This window comes from Pinus tabuliformis, chromosome 7 (assembly GCF_031772625.1).
Source record: "Pinus tabuliformis cultivar Carrire ecotype Pingquan chromosome 7, CPIR1, whole genome shotgun sequence".
In the NCBI taxonomy this organism is placed as follows: Eukaryota; Viridiplantae; Streptophyta; class Pinopsida; order Pinales; family Pinaceae; genus Pinus; species Pinus tabuliformis.
In genome coordinates, this window is record NC_142293.1 from 387692812 (window position 1) to 387719040 (window position 26229).

Sequence of the window (26229 nt, forward strand, 5' to 3'; positions counted from 1 at the left end):
AGGACTTGGTGGACTCCTCATGTAGGAGGGACACATGGTATGTTATGAGTCAAGGAAATTGAATGAGCATGAGCATAATTATGTGACTCATGATCTTGAGTTCCCAATGATCATTCATGCATTGAAGATGCAGAGGCACTATCTTCTTGGTAGAAGGTTCATGTTGATGAGTTATTGCAGTGGGCTGAGATACTTGTTTGACCAACCTAATCTGAATGCCAAGAAAGCTAGAAGGTTGGGCACGCTCAGTGAGTTTGACTTCAAGATCAAGTACATTAAGGAAAATGAGAACAAGGTTGCATATGCTCTTAGCAGGAGAGTGTAGGTGAATCACATAGTATCTATGAGCTCGTATGGGACAAATTTACAAGATCAAATATTACAAGTAGGATAGAAGGATGATAGGTATAGGGAACTTAGACACAGGTTATGGCAATAGGGTACATGTGATCAGGATGTGGATTATCATCTGATAGATGGTTTGGTGAGATTTAGGGACATGATCTATGTGTCGTACATTAGTGATCTCAAGAAACTTATCTTGAGGGAGTTTCATGTCAAGCCATATTCAGTTCACCTGGGATATATTAAGACTTTAAAAGCTATGAAGAAGTTCTCCTACTGGCTAAATCTAAAGAAATATTTAGCTGATTTCATCACAAGGTGTTTGGATTGTCAACAGGTAAAAGAATAATGAAAGCATCTAGGTGGTTTATTATGGCCGATTTTCATTCCAGAATGGAAATGGGAGGTCAGTTCCATGGATTTCATTACAAGTTTGTTGAGGAAATCTAGTCAGCATTATTCCATCATGTCTGTGGTTGACAGATTGACCAAGGTAGCTCATTTTATTCTAGTGAAGTCTACTAATGCAGCTAGTGAGGTAGCATAGGTATTCATTAGGGAGATAATTAAATTACATGATATTCCTAAGAATATTGTATCCAACAGAGATGTCAAATTCACTTCCATGTTTTAGAAGGGGTTGTTTGCAGGTTTGGGTACAAATGCACAATATCTCCCCCCACCCCCACCCTCATATATGAGGGTGCACAATATCTCCCCCCACCCCCACCCGATATTGTGCAAATGCACAATATCTCCCCCCACCCCCACCCTCATATATGAGGGTGGGGGTGGGAGGAGATATTGTGCATTTTTTTCCTTTAGTACAACTTATCATCTGTAGACATATCGACAGACAAAAAGGGTTAACAAGATTCTAGAGGACATGTCAAGGATGTATGTTATTCACTAATAGAGGAAGTGGGAAGAGTATATTCCACTGGTTTAGTTTTCACACAACAATGGGTATTATGAATCACTAAGGATGAGTTTGTTTGAGGCACATTATGGGAGGATTTGTAATACTCCCATCGGCTAGAGTGATCCAGTGAATAGGGTACTAATAGGAACAAATATGTTGTCAGAGATGGAACAGTAAATGCATGTTATCAAGAAGAATCTAAAGGAAACATAAGATATACAGAAGAGTTATGAAAATCATCATGGTGTGTTTAATGAGTTTCAAGTTGGGGAGCATGTGTACTTGTGCATCAATCCCAAGAAGATCTCCTTGAGGATTGGGTCATGTGCCAAGTTGGCACCTCAATATTGCGGGCTTTTTGAGATCCTTGAGAGGATTGGAACAATGGCTTACAGAATTGCACTGTCTCCAATAACAAAAGCCCATGATTTTTTCCATGTTTCATTTTTTAAAACATATGTGAAGGATGATGATCATGTGATTGATTGGTCTATATTGTAGGTGGAACCAGAAGGACAATTTCATTCAGAACCTTAGTGAATATTAAAATGGAAAAAATTCATGCTCCAGAATCGAGCAATCGAGCAAGTTAAAGTGCATTGAAAGAACTTTGGGCCCGATGAAGCTACATGGGAAATGACAGATCATATGTAGGCTATGTATTGTTTATTGTTTTCCAGTTGAGGAAAAGGAGTTTTGGTATATATATATATATATATATATATATATATATATATATATATATATATATATATATATATATATATATATATATATATATATATATATATATATATATATATATATATATATATATGTTTATGTATGGTTGTGATTATAAATACCACGATAAGTTGTGTTATAATGCTCCAATAAGTAGTATGGTTGTCATGTTGTCATGTTTGTCATGTTGGTTTTTCTTTTCAACAGGTTCATTGTAAATATTGCATCGAGCTAAGTTATAAATATACATGGGTAGAGTGTTTTGGTTTTCATCTATGTGCTGGTCATAGGTGTCATAGAACACCAAGGATGGTGTTCCCCTAAGGGGGAGAGGTTTGTAATAGCCCCAAGTTAAAATTTCATGTTATAAAGTTAATAAAGACAAAATAAGACCAAGGTCATGGGACACGTATTCCAAGCTGAATGTTGGGAAAAACATCCTAGTGGATGTTCATTTGGTTTATTGTGGTGCAGGGAAATTGGCAAAGGTAAAGAGGAATTATTTGGAATTTTATTTATGAAAATAGAGCAAAATAAGAGAAAAGGGAGATGAAAGGTCATAGGTTTGCATGAGAGGGAAATTGAAGGGAAAATAGAGGAAGATGAAGAAAATAGAGGCCTCAATAATTAAATGGTTTATGAGGATCAGTTCACAACCTTTTGTCAGTTTTAGCTTGGATCTATCTCTATTATCTCATACTATTGCACACTTAGAGCATTCTTGGAGAAATATGGCATTGGAGAAAGGAAAGAAAAGGAAGGACAAGAAGTAAAAGAAAAGTAAGGGACAAGCAAGGAAAAGTTGGATCAAGTAGCTTCAGTAGGAATAATTGTAGGTAACAGGTTGAATGTGTGATTTCATATCTATTTTGTGAATGCATGGTACATGCATGTGTGTATTTGTTTCTCTTTCTATCATTGGCATGGGTTTTTCTAGGTGTGTCAGTTGTTTCAACCTTGCCTTTCCATTCTTGGAGTTGGACAACCATGATGTGATGGGGTTCTTTTATTTTTTTTATATTTGAATTTTCAGATGGTTTTGGAATCAGGTGAGGTGGTCTAAGGAAAGTTCCCATAGGGTCTAGAAATCCCTTGACCAGTTTTGGTAGGATTTTTATAAAGTGCAAGGGTGGAGACAGGGAAATTCCTCAAGGTATTGGTGAAGCAATTCCTAGGAATCAAAGCTTGTTTTGGGCCTAGTAATGACCTTGATTAGTTTTGGTGGGATTGCGGTAAAGCCTAAGGGTGGAGGTGGTTTAATGTCTGGGATGCCTTGGTTGTTTATGTATTGGTTTACTTATGTGATATCTTGATTGGTTTTGGTGCAATCATGGGATCATGAGGGTGGAGGTGGTTTAATCTACGAGAATCCCTAGTTGTTTTTGTCTTGAGTCCCACATTCATGCTTGGAATATGGCATGGGGGTTATTAGCTGAAAGAAATATTTGGTTCAACTCAATCTATGGTCAGGTGGTATGTGGAAGTCCTTGACTTGGTTGGATTTTGCATATGTTAATAAGATCTCTTTTCCTCTTTTATTTCATAAGTACTTTTACTGGTTACTATGTGGCTTTGATAACTATTCTATCATCGTTATTATTCTAGTTTTATGTTGGTTATAAGGATGATTCCATAACAGGTTCTAATTATGGCTCTTGATATGTTTGATTTGTTGATTAATGGTAAATGAATGCATGAGCTAACAAATGTGATTGCATCCATTATGAGAGGGAATTATACCATATTGATGATTCTTAGATAAGGATCAGATCCCTATGTTCAGATATGAAATCATGACTTGTAGATTACATGTTCTCAATATGCTTAACGAAATGACTGTCATGGTTTGGCCTAGTTAGGTTAAGTATTTGATCAAGTTTGGCTTGAATGGTTTTGTCTTGATGTTATTTATCATTCCAGAAAGTCTCATTGAGTTCTAGGTAGTGGTCTGTGTTGAATTTCCATAACCCTGGTGCTAGGATAGAATCTTAAAATATATGGCGCTACGAAACCAAGAATCACAATGAAGCTACTTTGCACAACGAAAGATAAACAACAATAAATCTACTAGTGCACAAAATATAGACAACTTTTTACAATTTTCAACCCAATTTTGTTATACTAATCAAACTAAATAATGCAACAGTCTAGGGCTCCTACGCTAGGGATAATGGCCCTCATACATCAACTAGTACAAGAATACAAAATTGGGGCTTGGTGTTAATCCATCAACAATATATCTACCCACAACAAGATACTTTGACCATCTGGGTGTAGCGCACTCTATCATCTCCTCTCAGTCATACCCTGTGCCTTCCCGATCCTTTGGCTCCTGATCTAAAAAAATGCCTCTATCAACAATCCAAGTCCATATGGCCACTGAACCTCCACTCTCCAATCTAGTCACTAGTTGTGCCTTTAGTCCATCAAGGGAACAACACATCGAGACTTCTGTTGCATTGTTCACAACTCTGTTTGTGAACAACTCTCAATCTTCCCATTGTTTCTCCTTAACTACTCAGGGACTTCCAACTACTATGGTCTTCCTGCGCTACTCCAATGAATACCAACATAAGGCACAAAGGGCTACCACCTATCATTGAAAGATGTCAATCTCTCACAATGAACATGGGCTAGGAGTACTTCCCATCATTTGATGTAGATTTCCTTCTTGACACACATGTCTATGGCTGCAAAACTTCTCCGCTGGTTGATCAAACCTCGAGCTCAAAAACTACCACTCTAGAAACCACCTAAGTCCATGAAGATGGTGCTCATTGGGCTCCAACTTAGACACTATCACACTACCCTCCAACATACCATAAATTTCCAATCCACGTCCACACTTGGTCCACCCTCATGCTGCCCTCCAACAGACCATGAGGGATCCAATACATGTTGTAGCATCTGCTCCTAGTTAGGGAATCCAACACATATGGAGACCCTTCCACATGGCTTCTAACAGAATTTTGCTAGTGTCCTCTTCTAGGAAACCCATCCACCAACATAAAAAAAAAAAAAAAAAAAAAAAAAAAAAAAGCCTTAACTTTACCAATACATACCTTGTTTTGGGGCTTGTTCAACTGTTGTAGGTGTTAGTCCTAATTAGGGTTGATAAAATGCTACTTAAACACCTTATTTCTCCATTAAAACCTCTCCTAAAACTACGGTCACCCTCCTTCTTTCTTTTGTTTTCAAGTATTTATTGTCTAGAGGAAATCCAAATCTAGATTAGGCCTTCCATCCCTCTCCAAAGTGTCCAACTCCTCCCAATCTTTGTTTAAGCCTATGATGCCCAGAAATAGCCCCAAACAACCTCTAAACAAGCCTTTCATCTTCCTGCAATATGACAGAACCCTGTGGCTTTCTAAACATAGGCTTCCCCACAATATTTGACCATAAAACAACCCTCAAAATATCCTCAAATAGTGCGGCCTCCTCCTGCAACCATTGAGATTTGCAATGGAGACAAATAGAACCCAAAACAATCCTCTTTTTCTCCATTCCTTTTCCTCAAGTGAATGCATCTGCCTCATAAATGAATTGGTGCTCCTTTGATTCTCTTGGATGTGTCTAAATGACCTCCCAATGACTCTTATTTATACATGCATCATGTGCAACATCTAGCCCACTCTTGGGCTCAACAACAACAAGGCCAACTTGTATTATGGTGCACAAACCCACATGTAAACTTCAAAAATTCATAACTCCACTTTCAAAACTTGGAATTCGATGATTCTTAATGCATTGGATTCCTTACGACATCCTCTTTCATATCCATCCATCACATGTCAAAGTATCGCCACAGTTTTGGCCCAACGACTTTGGTTGTAAAACACTAGGCTTGGGTTTCAAGCCCACAAGGCCACATGTGGAGCTCCTTCCTCCAAACCCTTGATCCTCAAGGCTTGGAGTACATCACAATATACAAAAAACAACACTTCCTCTTAGCGAGGGAGGTACTTCCAAGACTAGGAAGTAACCATCATCATCTGGCGACATTAGCCCAAGTGGCATCCATCAGTGAAACATGCTCTATAGAATGAACCCGACAACCTTGATAGTGCCTTTGCCTCATCACATCTGAACCTGGAGATCCCAAACCTCCATAGGGCTAATCCCTTTGAGGCTAGACTCCCTATGATATCCACTGGCTTAGTCTTGCAAGCACTCATCCTCCTGAATCAAATACCACTTATGCAAATCCCTCCAATATTGGATATGCAACATCATGATGAAGATTCTAGCTTGCATATCTATAGTCCATAACATGAAGCCATCTCGATCATGTTGATCTCATCCCAGTCAAATAAACCCTAGAGTTGTCCCAACCATCCATGGAAATTCAAAGGAATTCCACGACCAACAACTTTCCCTACAACATATTGTTGTTCATTAGGCTCACCACCAATCCACCAAAAATCCCAACCAATCTTGCTGCCAAGCCAATCAAGACCACATCTCCATGTCTTCAGTCAAACCCTCTGCTCCATGATCTAGAAACCCACAAATCCCTCTAAGTTTCTTCATTGTACACACTGATTCACTGTCCCTCAAAGTAGCTCAGATATGCTCTAATACCATGTTGAATTTCCACAACCCTGGTGCTAGGATAAAATCTTAAAATATATGACGCTACCAAAACAAGAATCACAACAAAGATGCTTTGCACAATGGAATATAAACAACAATAAATCTACTAGTGAAACAATTATAGAAAACATTTTACAATTTTCAACCCAACTTAGTTATATTACTCAATCTGAATAATCCAACAGTCTATGGCTCACATTCTAGGGATAATGGCCCTCATACATCCACTAGTACAAGAAACAAAACTAGGGCTTAGTGTCAATCTATAAAAAACTAATCTACCCTCAATATTATACTCTAACCATCTAGCTATAACATGCTCTCTCAAATCCTCTCGGTCATACCCTTTACCTGCTTGGTCCTTCAACTCCTGATTTGAAGCACTGCCTCTATCAACGATCCAAGTCCATCTAGCCAGTGAACCTTGGATCTCTAATATTCTCATTAGTTATGCCTTAGTCCATTAAGGGCATAACACATTGAGAATCGTGTTGAGTTGTTCACAAATCTGTTTGTGAACAACTCTCAATATGCCCACTCTACTCAGCTACTTAGGGAATTCAACCCACTATGGTCTTCCTGTGTTGATCCAATGAAGACCAACACAGGGCACAGATGGCTGCCACCTATCACAGTAAGATGTCCATCTATCACAATCAAAATGGGCTAGAAGGAATTCTCATCATCTACTATATAATTCCTTCTCCACACACAAGTCTAGGTCTGCTCAAATGCTCCTCTGGATGATCAAACCTTGAGCTCAAAAACTACCACTCTAGAAACCACCTAAGGCCATGAAGATGTTTCACATCGAGATCCAACTTGGACACTATCACACTGCCCTCAAACATACCATAAATGTCCAATCCATGTCCACACTTGGTCCACTCTCACGATGCCCTCCAACAAACCACGAGTTATCCAATAAATGTTGTAGAATATTCTCCTAGTTAGTATATTTAACACCTATGGAGACCCTTCCACATGGCTGCTAATAGAATTTTCATAGTGTCCTCTTCTAGGATGCCCATCCACCTTGATCCAAAATGGATCTTGGATAGACTTCTAAGTCTAAAGTGTTCCTCATAGAGGAAAATGAAAGTCCAAGGATGCTCTTGGAAGTAGTCCCATTGCGTAGATCATTTTAATCTAAACCTACTACAATTTGAATGGGTAAAAATGGACTTCGGATGAAGAAATTATCATAGAAAGAAGATTTCCTTTGTCCTTAGAAAAAGGAGGCATTTATTCTAAAAATGGCCTAAAGGCTCCTTAAGGAAATTGCATCGTAAATGTGCAAAGGGGTGGACTTAAGGCCAGGGCAGAAGGACCCCCGATTGTGACTTCTGACTTATCACATGGGAGGTAGGCCTTCGCCTGATATTGGGACCCCAGATAAGGTGGCATGCGATTAGCAATTGCGATATTGGTGATCGGAGCGATTGGCCGATCAACGATTGGAGGAGCAAGGACATAGATCCCTGCCGATGTGATACGCGAGGTGCGATATTGGCAATCGGTGGATCGGTGATCGACGTGACCAAAGGGAAGACCCTCAGGGCCGTTGCGATAGTGATATGCGATATGTCGATGTTCTGATGGGCTGATCGGCGATATCGACAATCGGCAATCGGCGAAGCCCTGATGCAAGGGCTGTTGCGACATGCGATAAAGGTTGGACCCGATGGAGTTTATAGACCCGATTTCATAATATTTGAAATCCAGAAATTCAGGTTTTTTGTGTATTATCCATTTATTGGGTTTTTAAGCCCTATGCCATGCGATAGTGATTTGCGATAGAATGGCATACCCAATGGGTTTATAGGGGCGATTTCATGGAATTTGAAGTCTGGATTTCGTGCCCGATATTGTTTTTCCTATATATTTTGTTATGCTGCCGTTTTCAGGTTTTTGCCTGAAGGAAGGCCCCGATTCCTTTGTAACAACCCCTAATCATTGTGCCATGTTGCGAGCAGGCATTTTGTGAACAATGATGCATTTGCAATGCACAGAGCCATAGAGCCAGAAGCCAGAGGACCAACTGAAGGGAAAGAGGAATGATTATACATAGAGAAATGGATCGAAAGCCGCAGAGCCGAAAGAATGCCTCAAAGAAGACAAAGAGCTCAATTGACGAGGTAGTGGGAAGCATAGGTATCTAAGGGAGTTTTTGGAGTCACTTGGAGGTCGAGCGAAAAACCAGAGAGCTAAAAGTTGCTGAAAAAGGTTGTTGGAAGGTTGCTGAGAGTCGCTTGGAGGTCAAGCGGACTATAGAGGCACGTAGAGGCTGAGAGAGAGAGATCATAGAAGCTAGAGCTGAGAGCCAAGAGCCAGAGCTAGAGCAAGAGCCAGAGCTAGAGCCAGAAAGCCAGAGAGCTTCAGATCCAGGGATAAGATGGCGTTCTAAGCCCATTGTGTTCTATGTAAACTAGTGGAGTTGAGCGTGGAGCTTGTAAAAGGACTTATGCCATAATCCTAGAGAGCCTAGTCGATTTGACTAGAGCTCAAGGAGACGTAGCCCAAGAGTTTTGGGTGAACTCCATATTATATTGTTGTTCTGTGTGATTGCTTATTGTTGAATTGCATTTGCTGCTTTACTTGTTGTTATATATTTTTATATCAGTTTAAGCAACAGAACTTAAGGCACTTAACAGTTTAAAAACAAACACAAGCATGCACCTATTTTCAAGTAGTTTTTAATTCCACAATTGGTTAATCACTAGATCTTGGGAATATATAAGCTTTGGAAGTGGGAGAGGTTCTTGTAAGCCAAACAAGAAGCCTTTAATGCCCCATTTTCAGATCATGTGGTATCAGAGCTTGAGATTGATTAACCCCACCTTCAGGAAGGTGATATCAAAGCTGGTTATACCAGAGCAAGTGGTATCAGATCAGAATGCTTGATTGACAGAGCAAAGATTGCTTGTCTGAAAGGTGTTTAAACAGTCAGAGGTTGATTGTATGCTTGTTTGTAGAGGTGAAGGGAAAGCTATTGATAGCTCAGTCTAGGAGAGGAAAAAAAGGAAGAAGGGCTGAAGGCATTCTTCTTATCCCAAAGGACCTCAAAGCAATCCTAGAAGCACAAGAGGTTTGTTTCAAAAGGTTGCTTGAAAAATCTCTCTGTTAATCTTGTTGAAGTTCTTTTGTTCATTGGCATAATGACTACTTCTACAAGTGAGTTCTCAAATTCTTCTTTCTTCACAAGATTCTTTGATTAAGATGTGAAGCAAGACTGGTTCACCATGATGGATATGGTGAGAGAAATGTATGAGGATGGAAGGAAGAGCAACATACTTAGAAAGCAGTTGAATTCCATGGAGGAAGAGAAGCAGTTTCTTTTTGAAAAATTGCAGGAAATGGAGAGGCAACTTCATATTGCAAATATGAACCTGAAAAGGATGCATGAGTTGGAGACATATCTCCTTGTTTCCAAAGAAGCCTTGGTCAAGTATTAGCTTGAAGAAGAGGTAAAAAATTCTTGTTTGTCTTCAAATTCTTCTAAGAATGCTTATATTGATTCTTTGAAAAACATACCAGAGGCATAGGTTCTAAGTTAAGGTCCAAGATGAGCTATGAAGGAAAGGGCTTGGGTAAACATGCACAGGGTATTGTTGAGCCAATAATAGTTGAGGGAAGGCCTAAGTATTTGGGTCTTGGCTATGGACAATCTTATGGAGAAAGTTCCAAAGCTGCCATGAAGGCCATTGAAACAAATCCAAGAAGGAGTTGCATTGCAGGTCTTCTACCTCAAGAGTGTGAAGATTGTATTAAGGAGGAATGCAATAGCTTAAAACATCATTTGCAGGATGTAGGTATTTAGAAGCACACACTTGAACCAGAGAGTTGTGGAAACTCTAACAGCCTTGAAGAGATTGATGGTGTTCCAAAGGGAGCCACTTCTTCATTTGATTCACCAACTCATGAAGGCAATAAAGGTGAAAGCGAAAGGTATAAATCTAGTTCTAACCATATTCCTTTTGATTATGTTCAACATGGTAAATTTCCACATAGATATGGGAAAATAATTGCATGTTCCTTTTGTGGTTTGGATAACCATAATGTTTCTAGATGTTGGAAGAGAATGGCCACATACAGGAAATTTTTGAAGGAAAAGAAGCAAGAAGCCAAAGGTCCACTGGACAAGGCAGGTCATGCTGTCAAAAGGATGCACGTGTTGCACGTACTGCCATAAGCAAGGACATCTTGCTGCAAAATGTTGGACTTTGAATCCAACAATGCTTCCACGAAACTTGAAGAAGGTGGAAAGAGAAAATGACGGGAATGGAAAGGAATTTTCCATGATTGATGTGTCTGAGGATGATTCACATGTTGATGCTGATGTGTCTGAGGAAGGAAAGACCTTTTAAATGGATTGGTAAGAAATGGTTAGATTTCTTATCCAATTAAATATTGCATGTCTATTGATGTATGTATTTGCATTTCTTTGTTAATGGAATGCAAATTGTATGATTTTACCAAGAAGGTGAATGGAGAAGTTGAGTAGGAGACTCACTTTGTTGTTGCAACATTATGTTCATTTTAGCTTCGAAAGTACATTGTGCTTAAGCGAAAGTTGAAGGATGAAATGCGTGCATGAGAATGATGTGAATGAACATAGGGATGTTGATGTCCTTGTTTTTGAAAATGTATGTGTAATTAAGTTGAAGGGTTGATCGCTTTGTTGTAACATGCATATAATGTTGACTTGGGAGAAGTTAACTTGGTCTCCAAGATGGAGATGATGATGAAGTGGTTCATATTTTGAAAAAGAGTCCTAATGGTCTTTTTCTACATGCTTGACTTGAAGGGTCATTTGTTTTAAAGGCATGTTTTGTGGGCTTGTTATATAGTCCATCATTTGTATGCAGATGTAAGACATGGAGGTGTTCATAAGATGTGAAATTTGTTTCTTTTGTTGAAGCAGGAGTTTAGGCCATCCAATTAGTGTCTATATTTCTGTTGTTGTTAATAGTTGTTGTTGACAGCTTTTCAAACAGGTACAAATGAAAATTTTTTGGACAAGATGTGACTTCACATTGGTTTGAGCCACCTTGGATCAATGATCAAGGCAGAGAAGTTAAAACTACCTTCTGTGACCTTCTCAACGGGAGTTCTGCATGAAGTCAGGAGGAAGACAACTCTTGCCAGGAAGACCAGCACATCCAGGAAGGAAAGTGGTCAGAAACTTTGGTTCAGAGGCACTATGCAAAGGAAAGTGTATGAAGGATGAAAGAAGAGGGTGAGGTACTCTCTTTTACTGTTCAGATCAGTATATCAGACTTTTGGGGACCAAAAGTTCTTTTAGTGGGAAGGTGTGATCCAAAATGGATCTTGGATAGACTTCTAAGTCTAAAGTGTTCCTCATAGAGGAAAATGAAAGTCAAAGGATGCTCTTAGAAATAGTACCATTGTGTATATCATTTCAATCTAAATCTAATGCAATTTGAATGGGAAAAAATGGACTTCGGATGAAGAAGTTATTGCAGAAAGAAGATTGCCTTTTTCTTTTGAAAAAGGAGGCATTCCTTCTAAAAATGGCCTAAAGGCTCCTTAAGGAAATCACATCGCAAATTTGCAAAGGGGTGGACTTAAGGCTAGGGCGGAAGGACCCCTGATTATGACTTCCAACTTATCGCATCGGAGGTAGGCATTTGCCAGATATCAGGACCCCAGACAAGGCAACATGTAATTAGCGATTGTGATATCGGCGATTGGAGGAGCAGGGACATGGATCGCCACCGATGTGATACACGAGGTGCGATATCGGCGATCAGCGGATCGATGGATCGACAATCAGCGTGACCAAAGGGAAGACCCCTGGGGCCTTTGCGATAACTATATGCGATATGATGATGTTCCGATGGGCTGATCGGTGATGTCGGCGATCGACAATCGGCGAACCCCCGATACAAGGGCCAATGCGACATGCGATTATGACATGTGATAAAGGCCAGACCCGATGGAGTTTATAGACCCGATTTCATAATATTTGAAATCCGGAAATTCATATTTTCTGTGTATTATCTTTTTATTGGGTTTTTAAGCCCTACACCATGCGATAGAATGGCAGACCCGATGGGTTTATAGGGGCGATTTCATGGAATTTGAAGTCCGGATTTCGTGCCCGATAGTGTTTTTCCTGTGTATTTCATTATGCAGCCGTTTTTGGCTTTTCGCCTAAAGGAAGGCCCTGACTCCTTTGTAACAATCCCTGATGATTATGCCACGCTGCAAGTGGGCATTTTGTGAACAATGACGCGTTTTTAATGCACAAAGCCATAGAGCCAGAAGCTAGAGGGCCAGCTAAAGGGACAGAGGAATGATTATACGCAGAGAAATGGATAGAAAGTTGCAGAGTCAGAAGAATGCCTCAAAGAAGCTAGAGAGCTCAATTCACGAGGTAGCAGGAAGCACGGGTAGCTAAGGGAGTTTTTGGAGTCACTTGGAGATCAAGTGAAAAACCAGAGAGTTGAAAGTTGTTGAAAAAGGTCGCTGGAAGGTTGCTGAGAGTCGCTTGGAGGTCAAGCGGACTACAGAGGCACGCAGAGGCTGAGAGAGAGAGCTCAGAGAAGCCAGAGTAGAGAGCCAAGAGCTAGAGAGAGAGCCAGAGCTAGAGCAAGAGCTAGAGCCATGATCTAGAGCCAAGAGCCAGAGCCAGAGTGAGAGCCAGAGCCAGAGCCAGAGCCAGAGTGAGAGCCAGAGCCAGAGCCAGAGTCAGAAAGCCGGAGAGCTTTAGAGCCAGGGATAAGATGGTGTTCTAAGCCCATTGTGTTCTGTGTAAACCAGTGGAGTTGAGCATGGAGCTTGTAAAAGGACTTATGCCATAATCCCAGAGAGCCTAGTCGAGTTGACTAGAGCTCAAGGAGACGTAGCCCAAGAGTTTTGGGTGAACTCCATATTATATTGTTGTTCTATGTGATTGCTTATTGTTGCATTACATTTGCTGCTTTACTTGTTTTTATATATTTTTATATCAGTTTAAGCAACAGAACTTAAGGCACTTAACAATTTAAAAACAAACACAAGCATACACCTATTTTGGAAGTTCACTAGATCTTGGGAATATATAAGCTTTGGAAGTGGGAGAGGTTCTTGTAAGCTAGACAAGAAGCTTTTAGTGCCCCATTTTCAGATCACACCTACATAAAAGTAGCCTTAACTTTACCAATACATACCTTATTTTGGGGCTTGTTCAATTGTTGTAGGTGTTGGTCCTGTTTAGGGATGATAACATGTTTCTTCAACACCTAATTCCTCCATCAAAACCTCTCCTACAACTGCGATCACCCTCCTTATTGCTTTTGATATTAAGTATTGCTTGTCTAGAGGAAAAGAAGACCTATATTAGGCCTTCTAGCATTCTCCAAAGTGCCGCCTCTCCCCCCAATATTTGTTTAGGCTTGCAACACCTTACATCACCCCTAAAAAACATCTAAATAAGCATTTTTCTTTCTACAATATGACATATCCCTGCATCTGTGTAAACATAGGCTTCCCCACAAGATTTGACCACAAAACAAAACTCAACACACCCTCAAATACTGTGGCCTCCTCCTGCAACCATTCAGACCTGTAATGGAGAGAAATACAACCCAAAGTAGTCCTCTATTTTTCCACACCTTGTCCTCAAGTGACTGCAGCTGTCTCAAAGATGAATTGATTCTCCTTTGATTCTCTTGGATGTGTCTAAATGACCTCCCTTTGACTCTTATATATACATGTCTCATGTGCAATGTCTAGCCCACTCTTGGGCTCTCCAACAATAAGGCCGACTTGTATTATGGTGCACAAACCCACATGTAAACTTCAAAAATTCATAAATCCACTTTGACGGCTTGGAATTCGATGATTCTCGATGTGTTGGATTCGTCTCAACATTCTCTTTCATCTCCATCCATCACATGTGGAGCTACTTCCTCCAAACCCTTGATCCTCAAGGGTTGAAGTACATCCCAAGCTAAAAAAATCAATAGTTTGGAGGCTGACTTGGAATTTATGCTCAGAATCCGGGATCACACCCTATGAACTAAGGAATTTGGATCATAACTACACCCTGGTTGGCTTATGCATGTGGTTGGAGGCCCTCAACCACATGGAGGCCTTGTCATGCATTTGGTCGGGAGCCCAGGTCACTAAAAAATTATTCCAGCTCAAGGTTTGGGCACTGGGAGTGGTTGTTCGGATCCTGGGTGTCCTGTAGTTCCTGAGGAAGTTTAGTAAGGTTCCAGTTTTTCAATTCCACTTCCTTAATTATACTTGGTAGGTTGATTCATGTCATAGTATCCCTCAAGTCATTTTTACTCTGGCAGGCCTGTGAAAGTGGATAGATGTGGGAAGAGCGCATTCCACAGATGGACCAAATTCCTCACAATATTTCAAGGTCATGATACTATTATTTCTCTACAATTCACACAAACATTCCATGGTGCTCAATATTTTGTCAAGCAACTCACAACGATGGAAAAAAAAGGCATGATCACAAAGGTTACCAGACTATCCTAGTAGGGAGAAGCTTAGTCTAATAATTTTAAAATTCCAAATGAAGGTTGGTGTCCCTTCTTGGAAAATCCTTTTCCATTACAAAATTTGAGATGACAATTTCTTTTAGGCTCTGCACCCTTTGTGGCATGAGGTAGTGTTCATTATGCAATAGTTTGTTGCTTACAAAGGCCATTATAGTATGGTGTAAAATTACCACTTTAGGATTCTTATGCATTTAGTAGGGGAGAAACCATTGAATATGCCCTATTATCTATTGAAGAAAATAAAAAATATAGTGACCATTATGTGACAAAGGGAGAACCTAGAAATTGGACTATGTCACCAGGTAATGATTAAGATGTTGATTATTGCTGAGTTGGATCGATTGGATATCCCACCGTGGGAATTCAGACTAAACCATTAAAAAGGAATTTTCCATACAAGAAATAGAACTCTTTGGAAGTCACTTCTGCACTTGAACCATGATTCCCTGCCAATGACTCATAATGCCTGAGCATAAAGAAGGTGAAGAAATTGGCACAAAGTATTGAGACCTATAAGTCTTTGGAAACCTTGGCTAAGGATATAACATTTCTAAGTGAATAGGGTGTGCCGAAGGAATATCCCAAAATAAAGGTCAAATATTTCGAAGCTTTTACAAGCAATGATGTGACAAAATTCCCATCTCCTCCACAAGCTAAGGGATTAGCAAAGAACCCACATACAACTTTTACTATTAGAATTGGAGAGGCTAGGTTAGGCAAGAAAAATAAGAACAAAGGTATGGTCTTGGCTCCAAAAACATTTTTGTTTATGTAGCCCCAACTACCTAAGCCTTTACACACATAATAAGAAGTTTATAATTCAAAATAAAAATCTTAAGGCTATGTTGCAAAGAGTTAAACCCAATCTTAGTAAATTGAACAATTTATTGGAATCATGGATTCCATAGACCAAGAAGACCCATAGTTTATGACCAATTTATTTTCAATTTTTTTTTTGAGGAAGCTCTGCAAATCATTAATGTCATCCTAGATGAAAATATTACTAACACTTATACATTTATTTAGTTGAAGCCTGGTATACCCCAGTGGCAAACAAAAGATGATTTATTTGATGAGAATTATCAATAAAGAAAGTCATGTTAAAGTTATTGAAAAAATGATCTAGAGATGATTTTCTATGTACTTAACCTAGGGAGAGAAATGGAAGACCAAAATTAAGAAGTGAATGAATCTCTACCTAAAAGAGTAACAACTCAAGAAGGTCACTTGCGAATTGTGGTTGGAGGCCTTAGCTTATTGAGTACTTTATTTAATTTATCCCATCTACTTGCATGATCAATGGACTCCCTTCAGACTTAGGCAGATAAGTGATGACTAGCCTATTGACATTTGACAACATCAATATTTTCTTGATGTTTACCCTAATGCATATACACCATAGCAAAACTTTCTCTAGGAACTTTACTTATTTGATTTCATCTTACATGATAGCTCTAAATGGGACTCCAACCCCTTTGTTGGGGATGTCCAATTAAGGGTTTCCATGTCCTATATAACCAATTTCGTTGAATGGAAGAGAGCTTCAAAATTTTATTCTCAAACTAAAAATTAGGTCAAGCTGATGGTTAGAGATGAGTATTCACTTATAGCTTTGATTATTAATTATTTACAAAGACGTAGGGAGGATCTAGGGTATTCAACCACTATGCAACAAAACCAATGATATGCTATCACTGCATATCGTGAGATGGCTAGGGCCCACTAAGTTGAAGCCTTTTTGGTTTCCCATGACATATGGGAAGGATTTATAATTTATCTATAGTATTGGTGCCCTATGGGTTAACCCTACTTCAATATTTCTTTGAATAGAGCAATGTTCTATATTAATTCCTTGTTGAAACATGGAACATGATGGTTGGGGAATCATTTTCACCTCCCCCTATTATGGTTCCCTACAAGATTTTATAAAGCTCCCACTCAATGGGATGAGAAAGAAGAGATATCACGCTAGTTGCAAATGGAAAAGACCTTAGGTTACTACAACACTAAGTTTGAACACCCTTCTTTTCAGTTGGGGTGATTTGCATGTAGGTATGTGTGAGGTAGAATGAGTTGCATGGGAAAATGAAACCAAATCAATAGGGGAGATGATGAGTTGCAAAATTAACATCCTTTTTTCCACCAAACCACACCCTTTTTCCTTAATTCATCCCTCCTTGACTTTTTGAATCATTAAAATGTGTCTTTTGTGATATTTGAGGTCAAGGAATAATGCTTGTTATATCTCTTTCGTTTTCTTGTTTAGAATAGAATTAAGGTGTTTTTAAAGAGGATTTATTAGGTTTAGGTGTTATAGACATATATGATTAATTGTGATGTGTGTAATAAGTGAATTGACTATGGTTACAAAAGGTTTTTAGCCACATGTATATAGTTATCAAGACATGCAATTATCAAGCTACAATGTAAATACATGTGGGAAGCAAAGATGTTGGTAGTTTTTAACTTGGTATAGGAATCCTCTCCTTTTCAAAACAATGTAACCACCTTCCCTTTCAATGCATAGATACCTCATTAGGACTGCATAGGTATACAAGTGCCACTTTTCAAGGACCAACATGGCCAAATTGATGAGAAAAATTACATTAGATTGTTGCAGTCAAATATTATGGCTACAGGGCACCCCAACCAGTTACAAGAATCTCGAAAGTCAGTTTGAGGAAGTTGAAGCATGGTTAATTGTGGGACCAAAGAAAAGGTTCCTCTGTGTCATAGCATGTCACACTTGTGGCCATGCCACAGGATCACACAACCATCACGATTGAATAACTGCTCATGAGAAGCATAGTCTCTTGTGGCAACTCGAATAATTTTAATTACCTTGTTGCGTTTACTATAACTAAACTGTTGATCATTGCCTTATTGGGTAAATTGGCCAATCCACAGAATCGAAGAAGTATCAATATGTTTGAATGATAACTACCCTAGTTTCACACACACACATATGTATGTATGTATGCATGTATGCTTCTTTGAAGCAATGGTTACCAGTTTGTACATGATACTATCAAATTTATGTACCATTTATAAATTTTCTTGGATTCATCTCCTATGTATGAATTCATATTGCCTTCAAACCCTGTATTCACAATATTTTAGAATCACAAGCACAGTTTGACCTTGAGGAAGGGCCCACTCAAGGTAAGGCACTGTGATATTAACTATTTTTCTTTCATTTGGGTATAGTAGTTAATGATTCGTGAATTGATGGTTTATATTCTCATAGATTAACTTTGTTTTAATACCTATTTGCATTTATTTAATTCCAAAATCCAATTTATTATAACAAACGCTAGCATAGAAGTTTATCATAAGTTGAGCGTGTTCTTATTTTCATGAATGATAGCAACAATAGTTTTCAAATTCATTACATTAAAGCTTGTTTTTGGGGGATGATACCTTTAGCTGACCACTGTAGGATCGAGTTGTTACCAAACTATAGTAAGCAACTGCTACAAAATTGGCATTCTGCAGAATTAATTAAATTTGGCCTAGCCAGTGACATAGTTCTAGGCATCCAAGGAAGGGGACCTAGGTGCATTGAGAAGACATAATCAAATATTGATATTCCTATTGCTGAGAATATGTGGAAAAACTACTGGAAGGTTGAATGAAGAAGACTATATGAGAGGGAAAGTTGAGCAAGTTTTTTGATTCACAAGATCTTTTGGAAAGTAAAATAACTTATCTTCAATAAAATCCCCCAACCCCTATTATGAATGTGATTTTTTCCCATTATAATCTTCTCTTCATCTTTGTAATTTCTTTAATATTATGATTTTTTTATTTTTGTTAAGTAAATGAAGATCCATTTTTAAAATATCAAGTTATAAATTCATCCTCCAAGTTGGGTCCCACATTAAATATTCTAGATTTCTCTTTTTATAAATCATTTTTAGATGAGAAATGATGTTTTGGCCTCTAGAAGGTTGTGACTCAACATATGTTTATCTAGACAAAATGACTTAGCTACCATTTCTCTACTCAAAAATAATCTTGGCCTTTGATTTATAAATCCACCCTATTCATCCCATATGCATTGTGGGAGGGTATTTATAATTATTTACAAATAAAGGATTTCTCATATTACTTGTGTATGAATTAGAAAGATTCACTTACCTAGCTTATGCATAGAGTCATTTTTGGTTGTTGTCTCATTTCCAGGTCATGATGCTAAGCCATTTCCTAGTGTTCAACGAAAATCATTCACATTCATACAAGAATGGACTACATCACATAAATCAACAATAACACACACATATAGACACAACAAGAAGTATTGGGAAGGAATTCCAACCTTATTTTCATTAAGTCTTCATGTGCATTTATACATTAGGGGATGGTTAGAGTGGTTGCACCCACTCCAACTAATCATTTATTAAGTGCATTTTTTTGTTTATTACATACATATCTATATATTTACTTAGTATTTAATATATAATCATAAGCCTAATAGAACCCTATGTTGGAACTAATATCACTACTGAGAGAGGGGGCGGGGGTGAATCAATAGTGATAAAAATTTCACCACAATAAAACTTTTTCTCCAATATATTAATCAATTCATCACTTAACAAATACACTTTAGATCTGAACATGAAACTTCAACTATAATCTACACATGAGATCCATAAAATATGAAATAAACATGCACAATGAAACACAAATCATCACATCACATAGGAACACATGATATCTAGTGGAAAACCCCCCTCCAGGGCAAAAACCACCCTTATTGCTGCTTCGCTGCTCAATATATTTTATTATCTATTAAGAAAATCATTACATAGAGAGTACAATATGGAAACTATCTGAAAGGAACTATGATATCCATCTACGACTCTACACACCCATCTGATCAACAAGCCTTTCCCAACACCCATTGGACTTATGAAGAAATTTGTTCTCAATACTTTTTTTTTCTAGAGCACCCACCCCACTTCTCTATGTGGTTCACCTTTCATGCATTTTCAAACTAGAACACTTGAGTTGCTCAACATGAACATCACAACAACAATAATTCATAGCACAAAACATCAATCAATGAATCAAACTCAAATCATACTCCTCTCTCACATTCATACATCATTCTCAACTCACATAGCCTCAATACATTTTCTGCAAGAAAACTAGATGCAGAAACTCAACAATGCAATACATAACTACCATATGAAAACATAAGACACTATTGCAGCCAATCTCAAACAAAAATTCTTCCCCTACAATCACAAATACATTACTAAAATCCTTTGTAGCCCCGTCACATAAGAATAATCTTTAGCCATACATATTTCTGTCTCTGTTATAGCTATACCTCCATGCACATTCTTCTTCAGAAAATTCACACTCCTCACTAATGCCTCTCCAAAACATTATGACACTTTTCTCATACAAGACAACGAACCAAATGAGCAACCTTTCTCCACATATTTGTAGGATGGTTAGATCAATTAATTCCAATCATGTAGTGGAGCTCTATTCATTTGTTGAAAGTGGTTTGGTCCAATGCTTCTTGACTCAATCAAGCCACTAACTTCATTTACTCGTGAATATTCTCTTTTAACCATCATCTAGAAGCACACCTTTTTTTGACCTTTACATGACGAGTCCTGAACAAGACAAGATGAAAAACCAAATAAACACCCGATGAGCGTGAGGAATGCGGAGGAATTTTCATGAAAAGCCTCGGTCGCTCCCACAACATAGGCTCCATGTGATTAAAACTCAGTAGTCGCTACCATAGGCCTTCTTGCCAGCAACTGGGACTTTCAGTCACTCCCACAACACTGTCATGCAAGCGACTATGGCAAAGGATGCTCAAAATCATCTTTCCTCTACTCAGAACCTGCTCAAACTTGCTCCATTTGTTGATTATCATTAGTAAGTCCTTAGGAAGCCATTATACCCTTTGTAACACTCTAGCAATCCACTATAGAAACTCCATCATCATCACAAGTCAAACTAGGTTGACTTGAATGCCATCTATCATCTGTACTAACACTTAAGCCATCAAACTACTCCACAACTAATTGAACACCTACATAGCATTCAAGTCATCAATGACAGGCCCGCAAGACGTTGCAACTGATCATACTAGAAAATACCATCCACACACACACCAAGTGCCAAAAACATGACTTGATAGTCTCCAACATTGTAAAATAGGTGTAGCAGCTCCACAATCTACCAAGGCATCATCATACATGTCAAATACCTACAACAACATATGCAATAATTGAAATATGGTTTGCAACCAATGGAGAAACCAAGTACTTCTAGATCACATGACATCAACAACTAATGCCATAAGGTTTACATCAATGCCAACCATGAACACTTCATCACAACATCAATTCCATCAATCTCCCCCTTTAGCATTAATGGAAACCCCAACTGAACCATCCAAACAACCTCTAAAAATTTGAACTGCTCATCTACTTCCCCTTTTACATCAATGGCAAAGGGACAAACATAACACTATAAATACTCTGTTGAAAAACTAAGGGATACATAGAATATCAAGCAACAAACACTCTCACTCCTTTGTGAGTGCATGAAAAAAGGAAGCAATAATAACTCACTTTCTCCCAAAGCAACAACAACAATCTCAAGGAATACCTCCATTTAGATCAAAAACACTATCAAGGCAACAATATGTTATGAATCTCAACAAGAATAATATAGAGTAAACAACAACAATAAACTCCCCATCAATATCACTCTCAACCAAAGCAATGAAAACATGAACATCAACATGAGCAACACTCTCTTCATCAACATCACCAAAAAGAAAAAAGAAAAACAACTGATCAGCATCATGAAGCAGGACTATACACATCCATCAATAATAACATAGTGTAGATAACGACAACAACATCCTCCCATACAACAACATATCATAACCGAAAACAATAGCAGCAAGGCATATCATTACCATCATCAACAATAGTGAGAGTTATTTTACATCATTTCCTCCATGTGAGAAGGCGGAGGCTACTCCAGAAGGACCAAGGAATATGAATCAGAAATATTGCAAGGAAAGTACAAAGCTTCATAATCTTATTACACAACTACAAAAATGATACATTGTGACTGTACAATGCTTCCTCAAGGCTGAAATATGACTCCTCACTTATACATGAACATCACTTATATGACTCCATTAATGACCCAAGAAATGATATATGATATTACATGGCTACATATTAATTCTGAAAGCCCACACATGGCTGCAAATCATAGCATATACCAGATGACATAAGGCTGAAATAAATCTCATGATTCTTTCTCTCAAGACAATATTGACTCATGACCATACATACAATCCATTTCATGGATCACTCAATCAACACAATGAAGATAAGCAGTGATAATACAAGGCTTCGGTCCATGATCAAGATCTAAAAGTGAATAAGGGCATGCCAACAAGGGTGTGAAAAAATCTCTCCAAAAATGTTTATAACATGTCCTGAACTAGCAATCTGCAACATCCATAATTAGCAGCCCCAAATCAACATGTAGCAATACATAGAAAAACACTATTAGCCATCCATATGAATGAATCAACACTATAACCTCCAGCTTAATACCAAAAAACAACATGCCTCTAATCATTAGGAAACTATCATATGACACAACATATATATGCCATCAACATAACCTTTTTTAAACTGACACCAACAACATACATACATCACAAGCAATAATCTGATCTAAAAACAAACAAAATGTAGTAACATCATATGCAAGTAATCCTCAAATTAAATCAACAACAGTAACCATGCAACCATGCTTTTGTAGCACAACCTCTAGGCATAATATGGACATCAACAAAATAAGAAATCTGCAATACAAACTTCATCCACACTCTCTTGATATCATATGTGCACCAACAAGCATAATCCTCGTCATCATCAACAAATATATGTGATAGTCTTCAAGGTGAGATCCTCATGACAATATGATATGCAAATAGGATGCATGGCTTCATGATAATGCAATGTAAGATACATGACTCATGTGAATACACATGCAATGGACTCTTAACCATGCTACAATTAGAAACATAAGGACTTAGTAATGTACTGAATGATGTAGCAATTTTCTTCAAACAACTCACAAAAATCGACCAACAACTTTCTAAGACACATGCATGTATCAATGACCCTTCCTCAAGTGATAAATGACTCTCTAATGAAGTACAAGAGTGAGGGTTTCAATGAGAGTAACATCACTCTCTCAAACTATCACCAAACTTCCCATGGAAGACATATTATCTTGCATGGCATAAGTGTTATACATGCAAATCATAAAGCCATATCAAAACTCCCCCTAAGAATATGTCATCTTTCTACCAAAAATTGTTTCTTGTTGCATAAATTTCTGTTAGTGTGCATAAATAGAAAAATAATCCTCTCACAACATGGTGACTATCAACAATCATGAGACAAAAGGATAAAATGATATGTAAAGCATCAACCTTGTAGAACTCCCCCTGGACTCATGCACTCTCCTTGTATGCCTCAAACTAATCTTGTGGACCTGAAATGAATAGATGCATGAGGCTGAAATTTCCTCCTTTAATCACATGCACCTATCAAGTTTGGCTTCTCTTGAAGCCATCTCCTATTGTGCACAAGATAAATATCTACTCCCCCTGAGTAGAATATCCTTTTTCAAACCAAAACATTCTTCCTTGATGTCCTTTGAAGAGCTAGTTCTTTGCAACTCATATTTTCTCCTCCATACCTTCTTTGTCTTCAATGGTGGGCTTGATCCTGTCATATCTGCAAGCTAGAGTGTTGTGGCTAGATTTTCCACAGTTGAAACAACGGTTATCCAACAACATTGGTTTTCTTGCAAAATATTCACATTCTCTAGCACGATGACCATAATGATTGCAAGAAAAAAATACCCATAAAATAAATTTTGATACCTTGTGCTTTGAGTTGCTGGACCATGAACACTTGGTTGCTTCCTTATCTTCATGAATTGTTTCATGTTGTGATTGTGATCTTATTTTCTTTGCTTCTGCTGATAATTTCTTTTCTTCTTTGTTTTCATTTGATGATTTTTCTTCCTAGGTCCTTGATTGACTTCAAGGGTGGTGAAATTGTGATTGTTTGCTACATGGTTGTCCTATGCTTTCTCTTTTTCCTTCACAAGGCATGATTCTCTTCAAAGTCCAATCCAGTTTGACAAGCAGATATATTTGGCTGATGAGGATTTCATCCAAAATTTTGGTGCTTTTCTCCAACTTTCGATACCAGTATAGCTGATTATTTTCCTTTTCAAGCTCGCATCTCAAGGAGGCTAATTCCTTTTCTAGAATTTCATAATAGACTTCTCGATCTTGAAGCTAATTTGATAAATTTTGATTGGCTTTGATGACTTCCTCATGTTGGATTTTTAGATCAATGATTTTCATGTCATTACTCTCATGTCTGCTCTCACTCTCTTCTTGAGATAAAAGTGGATCTACTACCGCTATGAATGTGGAGTCTTCTTTATCATTCTATTTATTTTCAAGAATGCAATGGGGTTCTTCAACAATTTTTGAATCTTGAAATCCTTCTCTTCCATACATACTATGCAACTTGTCCATAATCTCTTTTGTAGTCTTGCAGTGTCTCACTATAGAAACATCATGATATAATAGGGTCTTCAAAATGATCTTCTTGGATTTCTCATTCGATTCATCATACGTATTATATTCTAATGAGAGAAAAACATCCTCATCAAGATCAATGAAGTATGCTTCCAATCTCACCTTCCATAGTGCATAATTTGATCCATGAAGAATAGGAACTCTATCTGCAACAAAATATCCTTGATTTCCCATGATTTTTCTTCCAGTGATGAAGCTGCAACAAAGGAATCTGAATCTAATACCAATTTTTGGAACCATGATCACTATTGAGAGGGGGGGGGTGAATTAGTAGTGATAACAATTTCACAACAATAAAACTTTTTCTCCAATATATTAATCAATTCATCACTTAAAAAATAAGCATTAGATCTAAACATGAAACTTCAACTAGAATTTGCACATGAGAGCCATAACATATGAAATAAACATGCACAATGAAACACAAATCATCACATCACATAGGAACACAAGATATCTAGTGGAAAACCCCCCTCGGGAGAAAAAAACCACCCTTGTTGTTGTTGCACTTCTCAATATATTTCATTATCTGTTAAGAAAATCATTACATAGAGAGTACAATATGGAAACTATCTAAAAGGAAATATGATCTCCATATACGATTCTATAGACACCCATATGATCAAAAAGTCTTTCCCAACACCAATTGGACTTATGAATAGATATGCTCTCAATAATGTTTTTGCCGGAGCAGCCACCCCACTTCTCTTTGTGGTTAACCTTTCATGCATTTTCAAACTAGAACACTTGAGATGCTCAACATACACATCACAATAACAATATCTTCATAGAACAAAACATCAATCACTGAATCAAACTCAAATCATACTCCTCTCTCACATTCATACATCATTCTCAACTCACATAGCCTCAATACATTTTCTGCAAGAAAACTAGATGCAAAAACTCAACAATGCAATACATAACTACCATATGAAAACACTTGAGACACAACTGCAGCCAATGTTAAAAAAAAATTCTCCCCCCTGCAATAAAAAATGCCTTAGCAAAATCCATTGTAGCCCTATCATATAAGAATAGTCTTCAACCATGCATATTTTTGTCTTTGCTACAACTATACCTCCATGCACATTCTACTTCAACAAATTCACACTCCTCACCAATGCCTCTCCAAAACACTATGACACTTTTCTCATACAAGAGAACCAACCAAATGAGCAACCTTTCTCCACATATTTGTAGTTTCTGAAGATGATTAGATCAATTAATTCCAATCATGTAGTGGAGCTTTGTTCATATGCTGAAAGTGGTTTGGTTCAATGATTATTGACTCAATCAAGACATTAACTTCATTTACTCATGAATATTCTCTTTTAACAATCATCTAGAAGCAAAATAACATTTTTTCGACCTTTACATGATGAGTCTTGAACAAGAAAAGCTGGAAAACCAAATAAACACCTAATTAGCAC